Source organism: Agelaius phoeniceus, chromosome 2 (assembly GCF_051311805.1).
Source record: "Agelaius phoeniceus isolate bAgePho1 chromosome 2, bAgePho1.hap1, whole genome shotgun sequence".
Taxonomy (NCBI): Eukaryota; Metazoa; Chordata; class Aves; order Passeriformes; family Icteridae; genus Agelaius; species Agelaius phoeniceus.
The window spans coordinates 89790136-89807070 of NC_135266.1; the positions used below are offsets into that span (position 1 = coordinate 89790136).

The window sequence follows — 16935 nt, forward strand, 5'->3', positions numbered from 1 at the left end:
TGCAAGGCAGAGCTGCCCTGGGACAGCTGCCACAGTGCCCAGCTCAGGGGTGCAGCTGCCATCAGGCACTGCTGCAGGAGGGCTGAGACTCTGCACTTCCAGCTGAACTTGCACATGGCAAAACAGATCATGGAATTCCTTGTCATCCCTCCTCCCTTATCAAGATACTACAGGTTAAAAAGCACAAAGCAGTTGTTTCCACTGGGATCAAGGAACCAATCAATTCAAAGTTATGAGAACTTACTGTTTGATTATGTGATTTGGGCAGTGGACGACTGTATCACCAGTGTGATTCATCTGTATGACTGATTGTCCACAATACCATCAAAAATGTGCTATTTATGTACACTGCACTGGAGAGTTTGGCCAGGATCACAGCAATAACCAACATGATCACCAAGATTTTAGCACTGGTTGAGTCAAACCCAAACCCACTGTTACTGGCCAGTGAAACTGGCAGGAGACAATGTTCCAGGAGACATCCAGGAAAAATATGCATGACTCTATGAATCATTCTCTGGATACACAGAGACATTCTACCATGAAAGAGCAATATTTATTTATTTATTGTAAAGATGCTAAACAGGCTCACTGCTAATTGCAAAAGATTCTTTAATGGCACCAATGCAAAATGGATTACAGACAATGACAGAAGCCATGGTACCTTTGTAAAGCAAATTAAAAGAAGGTGATGCTGGCCCTACACTTATATTTTCTGTTTCACTTAGCAACAGAGACAACATGCAATGTTTCAGCATTCCACAGCACAGGATTCTGGAATTCCAGCCGAGGGTGTATGAGGTTACACATCCCTGGCATGTTTCTTAGCTTGGACACTCTTTCAATATGATCAAGCATGATAATACTTTCATTTATGGGGCTGAAGAAGCATGCAAGGCAGGACAGAGAAGTACAGATTTGCAGTGCAGCACAGCAGAGAGCTTCCAGGGAAAAAAGGCTACACAAGCTGAAGGAGAAATCTAGATCTCAAATTTCTTGCTGGTACTGCATCTTTTCTCAGCTTTGGAGGATTTGCATTCTAATAAGAGCGGCCAGGGCGAAGGGGACGCAGGAAGGAAAGCCTGTCATTGAGGTAGATTGCTGAGTAATGTGGAAGGTTATCTTTTTCTCGTGCAATGTATTGAATTCCACTGCCATCACTGTGCTCACACAGCAGCCAGGCACCTCTCTGGACTTTGTGGGAAGACACGATGTCATTGTCAAATCCTGCAGCCAGGTTGGTTGCTTGTCTTATTACTCTGCTCCTCCCATGATAGTTGGGATGCTCATAGAGAGTGATCTGGGGATTGTGCAGATTTTCAGTGATCATCTGCAGAGAGCTGATTGTGTCATTCATGCTTCTACCAACATAGTCATGTTCCCCCTCCTCAAGTACCATTAGCCTGCCTGTATAATTTATGTGCTCATAAGCCACCCAAGGCTGGCCAATTACTATCACTGAGGAGATAATATCATTAAAGTCCAAATGTCCCAGATTGGAAATGTCAGAAGTTATTTCTCTAGACACCCCCCTGAAGTTGGCATGCTCATAAATGATGATTTTTGCCATCTCAAGACTTCTGATGATTTTTCCCATCTCAAGACTTTGGAGGATAAAAGTTCTTGCTGTTGGCCTTGGATGACAGCCTGCACAAAAGGAAGACAGAAAACAAGCAATGCTTGTAAGAAGACTTTATACAAAATGATAGAGAGCATAGGGAAATAAAGAAAATGTAAAACATTTTGAACAATGAATAAATGTAACAACAGCTGGAAAAGAGGGAATGCTTTACATAGTAGTTTGTATTTGGAGGGAAAAAGTAAAATTAAATATGTGTCCACAAATGCCCACTTTTAATTAGCTATGTGTTGGGTTAGATATACATCCAAGATGAAGTTTTAAATTATCTCACAGTCACCCCCCACAACTGTGTATCACTGGCCCCTCCAGCCTCTCCCTTGGTGAGGTGTGTCTCTCCTGCAGCAGCCATCCATCTCCTCATGCCCTGAGAGATGCCTTCAGTCTCTGCACACACACACAGCAGACCCTCACGGCTGTGCTGCAGCTCTCAGCCCAGCACTAAAGCCTCCTGCCCTTGGCCTGCATTTCACAGCAGCTGCCCAAGAAACCCTTCCAGCTCTCCTTACCTTGCTGTCAGCTGCAGGGCTGGGGAGAGCTCAGGGCAATTCCTCCAGGGCAGGGCTGCGGTTTGGGAAGGGCATCGTACCAGCCTCCCTTTATAGCTGGCTCAGAGGTCTTGTGAAACAGCCAACTGCACAGAACTGGGAAGTGGTACCATGCCCCCAGGCATCAAAAATCATTAACTATCCTGTCCTAGATTAGATGTTCCTACGATCAGACATCTTCTTTGTCTCATTCAAAAGTCCCATGAATTGCAAGTGACTTGATACAACCTGGGAAGTTCAATTCCTGTTTGTCCTTCTCCTCCAGAAGAAAATGGAATCACAGTAATAAAAATGTATCAAAGTATTTTGTGACACATGTGCTGTAGAATGTTTCTGCCTGTTGGAGTTTGCATTTTTGCTTTTCTGGGAAGAATATTGAATACACAGCCTTAGTCTTACTAAGAGGTTTGATGGAAGATTTCCAAGCAACAGTGGTGACATTCAAGTAATATTTTTCTTTTTCTTTTCCCTCTTCCCCTTACAATCACAGTATCATAAAATAGGCCACCAAGATCATCAAATCCAGCCTTGAACCAAATGCCACCATGCCCACTGAACCATATTGCAAAGAACCATTTCTACTTGTGTTTTGAATATTTTCAGGGATGGTGACCCTACCACTTCCCTGGCCAGCCCATTCCAAACCTTAACAATGTTTCAATGAAGAAATGTTTCCTAATATCCAGCCTGAACCTCCCCAGACACAACTGAAGGCCATTTCCCCTTGACCCACCACTAACTGCCTGGAGAAGAGACAAACCCCCACCTTGCCACAAGTTCCTCTCAGGTACTGTCAAAAGTAAACATATCTGCCCTGAGCCTCCTTTTCCCCAGGATAAAAATCCCCAGCTCCCATAGTTCCTCCTTATCAGACCTGTGCTCCAGACTCTTCACCAGCCTTGCTGCCCTGGACTCACTCCAGCACCTCAATATCTTGCCATGAGGGGCCCAAAACAGGATTCCAGGTGTGGCCTCGCCTGTGCTGAGTACAGGAGGACAATCCCTGCCCTGCTCCTGCTGGCCACACCATTGCTGATACAGGCCAGGTGCCATGGGCCTTCTTGTCCACCTGGGAACACTGATGGCTCATGTTCAGCTCTCTGAAGGTGTGGATACCCCATCCCTCAAAGGGTTCTTTAGGGTCCCTTGCAGCCCAAACCATTCCCTGATTCCTTGACATATGTTTTCATGTATATATTTATGTATAGCAGTAGGTGGGCATGGTACTATTGTTGGTAATAAACAAAAGCACCAATGTTGTTGTTTCAAAACCAGACAAAAAGATCACAGTGGAGAACCCAGAAACTGGGGATAAATAGGGACCAACTAATATGGTGTAAAACCAGCTTCAAAGTCAGAATTCTAAAGCAGAGGCATGGCAAAAGACCACCAGAGATCTTTGCAGATATTAATTTTGTGCAAAACACTGAATATTTTAAATGGTGCTTTATACCGTCGGTTTTGAATTTAAACACTTGAATCAGATTAGACATAGTGTTTCTTTCCATATCATTGTGCTAAATGTGACCCTAAACATTTTCACAATTTCAATCTGAACTAAATGCTTCAGATAATACTTCTGCAACTTGGGCTCCAGCAGCTGAGCAGGAGGAGCTCCTGGGGCTGAACTCTGCTCATCCTGAGCTATCCCTACACATGGCACTCAAAAAGTGACTTGGCCAGACAGAAACCCTGGAACTGGGGGTTTTCCACAAAAAAAAGAAACACTCTTTATCTTAACTTTAGTGTTCCTTCCTTTTACTTTCAATCTTGATCAGCTGTTTGTACGAACTGCCATGGGCTTTCTCAGACGAGCCTCTTGTGTGTCGAAATCCTACAGATCCACAGATGCTCTCTCAGTTCTCTTTTTCTTGCACTTGTGCTTGGATGTGATTGTACTTCTACTCCCCTGAAAGCAGGAGAGCCACATCTTGAAAAATTTCCCTCCAAAAAGACCCAAATTTACCAAGAATGCCCCAAACATTAAACTGAGGGCAGACAAATTGCAGGGACACATTCATTGCTGAGTGCAAGGACAATGCAAAGGAGCTCATTAGAACCACTGAGGCAATGTCAGTGCTCAGAAATCCCCATCAGGACAGCCTTGGTCTGACAAGGCTGAATGGGATGGACAAGGGACATGGATCATCTTTATTTACAACAGGATTCCTCAGGAGCAATATGGCTCAGGAAATACTGGGATTTGCCTGTGTTGGTCCTTATGTGATGAGTTTGAATGATCCAGGGAGCCAGGAGGATTGTAGGTTTGGTGAGTAATTGAATTTCAAAGTGACTTTTGATTGCCATTGTGTCCAGTCAGCTGCTTGACACAGGGACAGCTGTGAGGTGAATTATGTTTGCTGTTGGCTTTATCCAGTCAGGTCTAGAACACTTCTGAGTATGCAGACTATCCAGCTTCTCTGGGTGGTGTGATTTAAAATTGTCTGACATCATCATGAAAATTTTTCTTACTATGCCAGTTGAATACTCTCTTGATTTAGTTGTCTTTCACATTTTCATCCTCCTACAATATTCACTCTGAAAAGGTTAGCTTCATCTTCTCAGTAACTTTCTCATAAATATTGGGAAGCTGCTATTAGGTCTCACCGAAACATTTTCTCCCATCTGAACAAGGCCTATTCCCCAGCTTTTTCTCCCAGGGCAAGTGCTGCAGCCCCCTGACCTTCTCCATGGCCCCCCATTGAACTCTCCCAGTTTACCAACACCTTCTTATGCTACATCACCCAGAACTGGATGCAATGTTCTAAATGCTGCTAAAGAAGCAATGAGCCCCTTCATTTGCTGACTTAGGCTCCTGTAAGTGCAGCCCAGGATGCTGTTGGTCATTTTTGCTGCCAGGGCAGATTTGGTTCATGCTCAGCTTGTGCCTACAAAAACCACAAGGTCTTTTTCAGCAGAGCTGCTCCCCAGACAGTCAGTGCCCAGCATATGTCATTGCAGCGGGTTCTTCCTTCCCAGAGGCAGGACTTTGTCCACTTCCAGTTTCATAAGAGTCCTTGTCAGCCCATTCCACCTGCCTTCAAGACCCTTTTGGATGGCAGCTCTGTTGTCAAGGGGTGTCACAGGCAAATTTGTTAAACAAGTTCCCCCTCACCTCCTGCAGCATATGTGTCTCAGTCATAAATATATGGGGACTGCAAGTCTCCATCGTAGGGGCATCAGGAGAAGTGTCCTGGTGAAAAAGCAACCAAAAAAGTGATATCTATGGAGCTGGAAAAGAGCAGTCCCAAAAGGGTAATGATCCTGTATGCCAAGAGAGGGAGACAATCTGCAAGAAATAGTGTCAGCACTCTGTTGTTTCAGCTCATGGGTGACCAATCCTTTTTATGTTAAAGACTGAATAACTAAAGTGTCTGAGCTATTTTAGCAGCAGGGGAGAGCCTGCTGATTTATGGAGTAACAAACATGAAGATCCAGGTGAAAAAATGCAGTAGCCTGGTGGAAGAGCATCGCTTTTTATTTTGACAAACCTGACACTCATCCATAGTTATTAGGGTCATTACGGAGTTTCTCAACTGACAGAATTATCAGTAATAAGACCCCAGGAGAAAGATATTTCATCCATGAAATTCAGAAAGAGATTTTTTTCCTGGTGTCTTCTCTCAATACCTTCTTTAAGGATAAAGGTTCCCCCTCTTACACGGCAGAAGTGAAGAACATTCAAAATTTTGACACTAATGCTAATGAAAAATAAGATTTATTAAGACTAGCATTTGAAAAATCCAATTGCTGAAAAGTGACAACATTGTAAAAATAAAACCTTCTGTGACTTGGGTCTACACCCAAATGGGGTTAAGAGGACTGTGACAAGCTTTAGGTGCACTCTGTTGCCTCAGTCCAGCTAAGAGTTAACATGTCAGTCACACTGTTCCCCTGCCCACCCAAAGAGTATCCACACAGCCTCTGTGCACATTCTTGTGTTGATCTGATATGAAAACTGCATATTAATATTTTGCAAATATTAACATGAATATTATATGTGTTGTGTTAGAAAGTTATGCTGTATTAATTTTCTTGAATAGCGTGTTAAATATAGTTTTGGGTTATAATAAAATGTTAAAATAGAAACTATGCTATGTACGATACTTTATTTTAAGAAAGGACTCGCAGCGAGACAGCAGTCACAGGACACCAAATCTTTCAGAGAAAAAGAATTTATTGCCCTCTTATCAGAAGAAACGAACTTCTTCCCACCTTGCTCAGGCTTGAAGATGCTGTTAGGATTAAGAGGAAGAAGTTGACGATGACCAGACAGAATCCTGTGTTTGAATGGAATTTATGCATCATGTATGAGATGTATGAATATGCAACAGGCTATTGTTTTTAAGGGTTAATCCTCTGTTAACGGGTGTCCTTTTTCAGGCTTGTGCTGCTCAGAAAAAGGTACCCAGACTTCCATAACTTTTTGTTTCTGTTGTCTCATATTGTCCTAATTCAAATTGCCCAAATTTTTATTACTCTAATTGTATTACTATTTTTATAACCATTTTATTACTATTAAACTTTTACAATTTTAAGAACAAGTGATTGGCATTTTTCATATCTGACAAGGGCAAGCACGAGCTGCAGTGTCTGTAGGGGACAGCCCTGCCCCAAGGAGAGGTGTGAGCCTGGGCCCCAGTGCTGTGTGTCCGTGTCCATCGGGAACAGTCGGGAACAGTCGGTGTGCTTGGAGCAGCTGATTCACAGCAGGATCCATTCACTCAGGTGCATGTTGCATTGCGATTTCAGGGTTTACCTCAGAACCTCGAGTCCCTCCCCTGATAATTCCCTCCCCGGTGTGTCAATCCCCTCTCCTTTCCCTCCCTGACCCCTGCTGAGCACTGTCTGTCAATCCTGGAATTCCAGAAGGGCGTCGAGTGATTGGCAGATTCAAAGGATGCCCTCTACCCCTGGGGGGGAGGCATTGGGCCATCCAGGTGTCCTATGTCCCTTAAGACCTCCTCCCATGTACCTGGTTGGTGGGATTCCTACCTCTTCCCTCCCCCTCTTCCCCAGGTAAAAAGGAAGAGCAGCCACGCAGTTAATGAGTTCTGTTGGAGCTGTTGATGCATTCAGAGGCCTGTGGGCCTGAATAAAGCTCTGGATTGAAACACTCCATCAGAACCAACTTCTTTCCTTCACCTTGCCTTAAAGCTTCTCCACCAGCGGTAAACCTGAGGAGCAGACCCTGTTATGGGGGAAGCTCCATCCGCAGCCACCGGAGCTCCTGCATGCCTGGACTTGCCTCCAAGCGTGCAGCTGCAGCATCCAGCTAGCCAAAAGTATCTCTGGGGTGAAACCACCACAGTTGCCACTATTTGGTTCAGCACCAAGGGCCAGACAAGCACAGGCACGTCCCGTCCGGCTTTATTGGTAAATATTCCAATAGGTGCAGCCTCATGCTGGCACCTTGCATCCCTTTAGGCTCCAGAGCAGTTTTCTGTGCCATGCTGCACTGCCATGTGGAAGCCAACCCACTGGCACCGCTGAGGCCGGATTCCCAAATTGTGTGGGCTCTCTGGGCTGCAGGGCTGCCTTGGCTGAGCCAGGAGAGTGCCTCTGTTGGTGCCTTAGCAAGATCAGTCTTGAACGTGTCTGACCCGGAAAGCCTGTAAAGCACCCTGCAGATAACCTGTCCTCAGCAAGGTGATAAGAGGAATTACTGTTCCACACACAGAAACAACCACAGAACAAGACCAGGCTGGTTTAGCTCACTGCCAAATGTACAAATTAGGCTCCAGGTCAGATCTTGTCTGCCAGGAAACCAGATGACAAGCAGGCATACCTGCTTCTTGTGTCCTGTAATACATGTGCAGGATGCTAACAGCGGGCTGCTAAAGGACAAGATGTACCCAAAGCAGTGCTCCCTTGTCACCGAGCTGGTTTTAATGCCAAGGTTCCACCTGCAGGCATAATGAAGGCTTCACAACCATTTAATGACTAAAGCACGGTCAGAACACAGCACTGAAATGCCTGGTCACCTGTTATTGTTCCCTATAATTTAAAACTGTGTTTCAGTATTTAGATTATTTCCTTCTTGATCTAAAAAATTCATTTTGAGGTATATGTGCCACTTTGTTTTGACTCATTTGCTGAACAAATGGTATTTCAGAAAGCCTCTTCTGAACACAATTCTTTGAAACAGTTTTTTTTTGTGTGAAACGGGTTACTCAGACAATATTTGTTCCCAGTTCAACAGGTGAACTGACACATGATAACTGAATCCCCAGTATATTTTTGGCAGCAAGATCAAATTTGACAACACAAGTTGACAAGTGACAGTGTTGTTAATTTGGAATTAAACTCCACCCTTCCACATTATGTTTGGACAAACACTGATTAACTAGAGGGATCTTGAGACAGAGGAGCTAGTTTTGAGAGGAACAAAATTCCCACCAAATTTTTCTGCCTACCATAAAAAAACTCAGGTTTCCCAGACATCCCAGTCTTGAAGAAGAGAGATTGCAGAGGACCAAGTTCATAAGATTGATATGATATGATATACACATTGTATGTTTCATATTTTATATTACATACCATGCATTATAGAGAATATACAATGTATCATATATAAATAATCTATAATGTATTTCAGATATCATATATTTAGTCTGTTTTATGTGGCATTATTCACACCCTCCACAGCAGGGTGCACTGCCTGTTGTGAACTGTGGCAATGGGGTCTCAGAAATGTTGGTATCTGCTGTGAACATCTCAGCAGACCTGATCCAGTGACTTAGGGATGGGTGGAGGATGAGCATAGGCTTTGGCTGGCTTCTTCCCCCAGCCTCTTCAAGTAACTGAATCCTTCTCCACAGGTAGAAATACACACACCTGTGCACTGATTTTCCCTGAAAAACCCTTCTTTCCCCTACATTGTTTTTTTGGAATATTTCCAATCTCATTCTCTGAGGCGTGATGCCACACATAACAGCACATCAATTGTTCTCTTAATTTACAAGCAGGTGTTGCTATCAAGGTCAAGCTAAAGCACAAATAGGGAAGAAATGCAAAGCACATCCTTATTAAGATTAAATTAAATGCTTGTAAAACTATTTTCCCTCCAAAGCAAATGGTCTGCTTTTCCTGGAAACATGGAAGGCAGGGGACAGAGCTTGAAAAACATTCTGTCCTGTTAGCATGCCTATGGGAAATTCAAGGGTTTCACATGCCTAATCCCTACAGAGCAGGTTCTCCAGCTAAAGTGGAGCCAGTAGATGGCCAAAACACAGCTCTCTTTATGTACCATAGCCTGAAAATTCTTTGGTGTAATATAGTTGAGCAAGGAGGGAGCCTGTAGTTGGGACAAACCAGGTAATCTGAAACAAGTGGAAACACTTTATTGCTTTTTTTCTGGAACACTTAGAAATGTGCTAATTGGCTCAATAATGCAGTAAGTTTTCATTCATCACTAAACAACAATGTCAAAACTCAAGGATTACCTCTTGACATGTTTTCTTTGCAACTGCTTTCACAGCCTCATGCAACCATTGCTGTGTCAAGGTTTCTCTTCCCAATAAATCAGTTCTCATTCTATCCATGAGATATCTACAAACAGGTGATAGGCATGTGGGAGAATTTGCACAACTTTGCTTTCATTTATGGTTTTATCATTCACCATGGCAAGGTTTAAACTGAACTATATATCACATAGATTACCATTTTTTTGTTGCCCTTGAAGTTTATCTTATTATATTTTCTGCCTAATAATACAAAATTTCCCCAAAGCAAACTGCTCCTGTATTAAGACAATAAAGAATTTTCATTCTGACATCAACTGATCTTATCTTGACTGTACTGTACAGATGATTTCTGGATTCCAGAGCTGGGTACATCTTCCTTCATCCTGAGCATGCATCCTTCATCACAATGCATGAAGTGAGATGAGAATTATAAAGGTCACAGGAAGCCAGAATAAAACCCTTCATCATATCTTAGCAGAGTTCAGATACTTCAGAGCAATGATTTCCCTGCATCTCCTTCTCAAAACATGCAGAAACCATAACTGAACTTCTACTAACCATTTACTGAATTCACAAAGAGTCCCTCGGTGCAGAGCCTCAAAATAAACCCTCATCTCTCTCTTTTTTTTTTTTTTTTTTTTTAATGTTTGAAACACTTTCCCTCTATTCAGGATCGTGCAGGGCACCCCTGTAGTGGCATCAAAACAGATTCCAGATGAGCTCACATTTGTCTCAGTAGCAGTCTTACCATACAGAAACAGAAACCCTATTTAAATTGGACCACATGATTTTTGTGGCACCTACCTGCTACCTAAAGAAATACCATTATGCAAACTTTCATGCTACACTCCGTGTGTGATAAATCCTTTGTGTGTCCTAATTTCTTAAAATAAAAAATATGATTATTCAGTTAAATTTTGTATTTTATATATGGTCAGACTGCATGCCTGTAGTTATATACAGTACAGAAAGTTACTGAGAGAAATAGCTTAGAGAATATTCATACATTGCTATTTAAGGGTTATTTTACAGAAGTTGTCCACAGAAGCTGTTTTTACAGGTATTTTCACCAGCCTGATGAGATACAGAGACTCTTTGTTAAGGATGAGGTGTAGGGGCCATACAGCCCCCATAAAAGTCTTGCAGGACCAATGCCTGTACGTCCCCTCTTGTGTGCATATCTGAGCTCTGGAGCCTCTGGAGGAACATGAGTCTGGTGTCAGATGCATTTGATCATTGTTGCCATTTCCTGATCCAAAATAAATTGTAAAGCACTGTGGGGTGAATTGACATAACAGCATAAGGATCCCAGCCTTGGAATATGCAAGCTTGTCTTTGGAAGTGGTCTGCTAACAAACCTGAGTGCAAAACACAACTTTGGAAAGCAAAGACTTTGATAGAATTATAAGTGTGAAGCCCAGCACTTTACAAAGGACTTGTGTCTGACAGCACACTGCAGCCGTGGGGGCTTGGTAATGAACAGCTGCACACTCAGGAAGTTTCTAAATTTGGGGACTTCTTCAGTTAAGAGAACATAGGGTGCAAGGTTGCACACAAGGCATAGCAATTTGTGGAATGCTGCTGGCCTGGGTGAAAGCTTTCTGGACCACCCTTTGCAGTTATTTTTCCTTAGAAAGGAAGCAACATGTGTAGTTAAAACTAGAAAAGCTAAAGCAAAATCATCAGACCATCAGACCTTTTTTTCTTTTTTTTTTTAACCTTCTCAATGAGATTTTCAATTTAGAGATTGTGGAGAAACAGCAAAGGCAGCTGGCTAGATGGAAAATTGTCATGCAATCAGTGAGAGGCAAGTGTAGAGTGTTGCATCCTGCACAGCATGAGAGCTGGAGGAACAGGGTAAGGGAAGAGTTAATTCCATTTCCTCTGAGCAGAGCACTCACCTGGAATACTGCATCTGTTTCAGATGCCCTATTAAAAGGTCAATGTGAACAAAATGGTGGAGAGCCCCATAGAGGCCACTGGATGGCACAGGAGCATCCCATGAACCAGGAGAGTCTGAGGGACCTGGTCCTGTTCAGCCTGCAGAAGACAAGGCTCCCTGTTATCAGAGGGGCTCAGCAAAGGACAGCTGGAAAGAGTCTTAGATGGCAGCAGGGAAACTCAGACATAAAATAAGGAATAAACAACTCATGCCAAGGATTGTTCAGCACTGGCAGAAAGGCCAGAGACCCTGGGGAATCTCCACCTTTGCAGTTTCTCAAAAATCACTTGAAGATGGCCACAAATAAGCTGATCATGCTTGGAGGTAGCTCTCCTGTGAATAAGTGTTTGGACTAATGAAGTCCCTTCCAGAATAAATCTTTCCATCAGTAATTCTAAGGAAGACTTAAAACCCTTGTCAGTTTCTGGCTAATTGCATCCATTTTTCAATTTTGTTGCAAAACTGTCATTATCAAGTCATGTGTACAATACCTTGGGGATTACTTGTTGGAAATTTATAAATTCCATTCCCCCAGTGTCAGACTTCTCTCCCAGTTCAACAGCAGCTCTCACCTGCTCTCTTGTCAAATGTAATCCCCTCCACTGATGGCTCAAAGTCCTTCTCCACCTTTACTTCATCTTCTGATTACTGAAAAACCTACAGGAATCCTTTCCTAGAGTTTTGGGCCTGACAATTCTGCATTTTTTACATTATGTCTTTGATTTAAAAAAACAAATCCAAAAGAAACCTATACAATCACAAAAGCAAAGTTTCTGACACATTCCCATCCATATCCCTCCTTGAACCTTTCCTTTGCTGTTCTGTAGGATTGCACTCCTCCCTGGGGCAGGGGTAGCTGTGCCTGTCACATTCCAAGCAGGGTGTATGCACTCCTGGAACAGTTTAGGCTGGCAGGAAGCTCCAGGGGTTTTCTCCTTCAAGCTGCTGCTGATGGCAGGATGGAGAATGGGCAGATATTGTCCCATGCTGGTCATGAAGCCAGGCCAGAGGCAGCAGTGTGGGACAGCAAGGTTTGGTACTGCACTGCTGTGCAAATATTTCCAGCAGGGGGCTGAGGGAACAGGAAGCGTTGGGAAAGTGGCCAGGGCTGTGTCAGTGGGTGAGAACAGGAGGAGAGAGGCTGCAGGGGGGCACAGGGAGCTGAGAGGGGCACTGAGTCTCAGCACAGGGAGCACAGCTTCAGCTGGGCATGGCAGCCACAGACACACAGACACACAGACAGACAGAATTGTCCTTAGCAGATGGGGTGTTACTGCAACAGAGGAGGGGCACAGCAGGTGGCTGAGGAACTGCCTCTCCAGAGAATGGACTCTTAGACAGTCACAGGTGTTTGGAATTAAGCACTGGATGTTACCTTATTTATCTTCCATTCTGGAGCTCTCTTTTCTTCCTTTCATAAGAACGGGGTTCCCTAAGCCGTGTGTTTTATGCCTTCAGATATGGGAAAGCCAGTCAGCTAGCTGGCTCCCCAAAAGCTTTCTTGACTTTTCCCAGGTTTCCAGGTAAATCTTTTGCTCATAGCAACTCCTTCAAGATTTCACCAGGACCTTGCTCCACTTGACAGAGGAGTAACGTTTACAACTGCCATGGAAAGGAAACAAAACTCATGAAAGAAATAAGGCAGGGAGCAATGCATAACAACCCAATCAAACAGGTATTTGTAGGAGTTTTTTAAAATTGGAATGTAAGAGATTATGTTTTTATCTGATAAGTAAAAAGACAAATAATTGCAAGTGACAGAAATCTCTATGTTCCTCCCTCTCTTCCTCCTTCCTTCTATAAATGTTTTCTACACTTTCTTGGATAGTGAAGCAGGAGGAGATATAGTCTTTTATAAGTATAGGAAACTTTTCTGAAGTCAAAGATAGCCAAGCTCCAATATCCCTAAAGAAAAATTAATCCCTTTACTGGGTTTTGTCAGATTAATCACAATACACTTCTTTGGCCTTTTTGATCTTCTGTTTATAAGAAAGAGAAGTAAGCCAAAGCACCAATTTCAGGGCAATTTCTACTATTAAGAAAAGAAAAAATATTAAATGGATACTTATATGTTACACCCTGAGAGACATTGCAAGAATCTTCATGTCATAGTGTCAAAGAAAGAACACCAACAGAGATGTTCTTACATCTTTATTTTTTTCCAGTGTATGAATCCACTCCAGAATCTCAAATTCTTTCCATATATGTGTTGTTTTGACATCGTGCTTCACAACATTCAGGCGTTATCCACTGCATGCCTGAGAAGCAGCCAGAAAGGCACTGTTCTTCTACCCTTTCATGCCACAACCATAAACCATCCAGCCTGAGCTGTAAACATGCTAAAGCTTTAGCAGAGACTTCTGTCTACACAGCCCTACACAGTAGGATAGGGTAGATTTCCTCCTCAGTCAGCCTTGCAAAGCACAGGATTTTGCTGGGACATGGAGCCATACAGGCTCATTATGCTGATATTCAAAATTTATAAGCGCTGCTGGAAAAAGAGGTACTGTAGATGTAAAAAGCAGAACATGAAACTGAGAGACTGGGACCTGAAACCATGGCAAGGTTGACTGTATTGCTGAATTTGCACATCCTAGAATCACAAAATGACAGAAGGATTTTGGCTGGGAGAGCTCTTAAACACCATCTAGTTGCAACCTCCTGCCACAAGCAGGGAGATTTCCCATTAGACCAGGCTGCTCAAAGCTGTGTCCAGCCTGGTCTTGAACACTTTGAGGGAAGGATCAACCACGGCTTCTCTGGGCAACCTGTGCCAGTGCCTCACACCCCTCACCACAAAAATACTCTTCCAAATGTATCATTGAAATCTCCTCTCTCTAGGTTTCAAAGGCCCCAGTAAAAACCTGCAGAGCTGCACGCCGTACTCCAGGTGGGATCTCACCATAGGGGATTAGAGGGTAGGAACCCCCTGCCTTGACCTGCTGAGCACACCTTTGGCAGCCCAGGATAGGCTTGGCTTTCCAGGCTGCAAGCTCAAAGTGCTGAGTCATGTCCAGTTTGTCATCAAGCACTGTCCCCAGTTCCTGGGCTGCTCCCAGTGCACTCATCCCCAGACTGATCTGATCCCACAGATCAGGAGGTGAAGGCTTTGCTGAAGCTGTGCTGGCTGTCTCCAATCACCCCCTGTCCTCCATGTGCCTGCAAATCCCAACACGGCAGTGGAAAATGCAGGAAGCAGTTGGAGCTATGGAACTGTTAGGCACACACACATGAAGGGCCTTGTCAGGATCAATGGAAACCAGTCACAAATGGGGTCCCTGAGGGTCCCTGCTGGCACCAGTAGTGCTCCCTGTGTTCATCCATGGCACAGGCAGTGGGATGGAGGCACCTGGGGCAGGTTTGCAGATGGCTCTGAGCTGAGGGGGGCATTTGAAAGAGCTGAGGGAAGGGACCATGCCCAGGGACCTTGGCAAGCTCCAGCACTGCCTAAAGCTATTTCTTGTATGGCCAGTAAAAGGTGATGTTACACATTAACCACTTCTGTTATTTCCTAATGATGCTGTGTTTGTTTCTGGTGTTCAGGGCTCTGGTGCAGCTCCTTTGGGTCAGCTTTGTGAAGGAGCCACTGTGACTCTGCACCTGCAGGGCAGCTCCATTGCCCAGGCAGCCTCCATCACAGGAGTGCAGGACACCAGCAGACAGGATGGTCTGCTGCACATGCCCTAACCTATGGGTTTTTGGTTAGAAGATTTAACATTCACTTGGGGAAACTCTAGCTCTTTTCCAAGTACAGAATTCTCAAACTTGCTGTTTGCAAGCTAGCAAGTTTTTACTGTGGCTTTCTTCCCTACTCATTTCATCTGCTACTGGAATTCCCACAGCATGAATTTACAGCATCTTTCAATGTATTCAACACTGAAAAGCCATTGTGGGAAGCAGGGCTGAAGCAACTTATTTTATTCCCCAAATGCATCTTCAAACACATCTTCCCTTTACCCAATAACAGAGCTGCCCCACTTTCATTTCAGTTCCTGATGCTTCCTTTAATTTTTTCTTGGTTTCCTTGTCAGACTATTCCTCCCCCCTATGCTGCTGTGTTTTCCTGGCAGTGCCTTATTGACTCTGTGTTAATCGGAGCAATCCTACAGCAAAGCTCAAATGAGATTCTCCATCCCTGTAAATCAAATCTCAAAAAATGCAAAGAGCGCTGCTGACAAAAGCAGTAATGAGACACTTTCCTTCAGGGACCTGTAGAGGTCATCAGGAAAAGAAATGTGACACACTGAAATGTGTGCAGCTGGCTGTTCCTATAAGGAATTCCCTTCCCTGGAGCTAACTTGGTTTTGCATTTACCTGGCCCCAAAGCCCAGTCCACTGAACAGTCTCCCCATCAAATCTCTGTGCTTCCAATTTAGAAAGAAGGAAGTTTTAGGCACCATGTCAGAGGCCTTGCAGAAATCCAGGTAGATAACATCTGTAGCCCTTCCCTTTTCCACTGAAGTTGTCGCTCCATTGTAAAAAGACAGTAGGTTATTTGCACTGGGCTTTCCTTTGCTGAAGCTGTGCAAATCACAAATCACTTCCCTGTCTTTCATGTGCCTACAAATCCAGAAAATGAGAAGCAGGAAGCAGTTTGAGTTACTTAATTGGTAACACATCTCCTTGCTGAATCACCCTAACTAAGCAAGCTAAGTGAGTAGGTGAATACTCTGATAAAAGAGAAGAAATCTTTCTAGGTCTCTTCTCCCTTGAGGAAGTACCATCTCTTGGAGCAGAAGTGCTGTGCTGCTGGCATCTAAATGCCTGTGCTGTCATTCACACAGTGAGCTCATGATAAACCTTATCAAGATCAATGGAAAAACAATGAACAAATGGTGACCCCCAAGGGTCTGTCCTGCCACCAGTGCTATCAAATGCCTTCCTTGATGTCACAGACATGGGGTCAGGTGCAGCCTCCCTGAGTTTGCAGATGAGCCCAAGCTGAGTGGTGTGTGGCCATGCTGGAAGGAAGGGATTGTTAAGAAGGACCTTGAGAAGCCTGAGAAATGGCCCGATGTGAATCCCATAAATTTCAGCAAGGCTGAGTGCAAGGCCCTGCAGCTGGATGTCAGAGCAATCACCAGGGGCAGCGTAGGCTGAGGGAGGAATGGGCTGAGGGCAGCCCTGTGGGGAAGGAACTGAGAACGCCGGTGGATGAAAGATTGGACGTGACCTGACACTTGCCACCTAGAAAGCCAAATGCATCCTGGGCTGCAGAAAGTGTAGCTTGCAGGATGAGGGAGATGATCCTTCCCTTCTAATCTGCTGTGGTGAGACTCTAGCTGGAGCACTGCATGCAACCCTGGGGTTTCCTGAACAAGAGAGACACAGACCTGTTAC

The 16935-nt window shown here is 44.1% G+C and overlaps 1 pseudogene across 1 annotated transcript; it reads right to left on the minus strand.

Annotated features, from left to right (window-relative positions):
• Window positions 1-595: 595 nt before the first annotated feature.
• Window positions 596-2237, minus strand: LOC129117546 (epidermal differentiation-specific protein pseudogene; annotated as a pseudogene). Its single transcript, XR_013181181.1, has 2 exons — window positions 2149-2237; window positions 596-1647 (listed from the first exon to the last, which is right to left on the minus strand). The product of XR_013181181.1 is annotated as an epidermal differentiation-specific protein pseudogene (transcript).
• Window positions 2238-16935: the final 14698 nt, after the last annotated feature.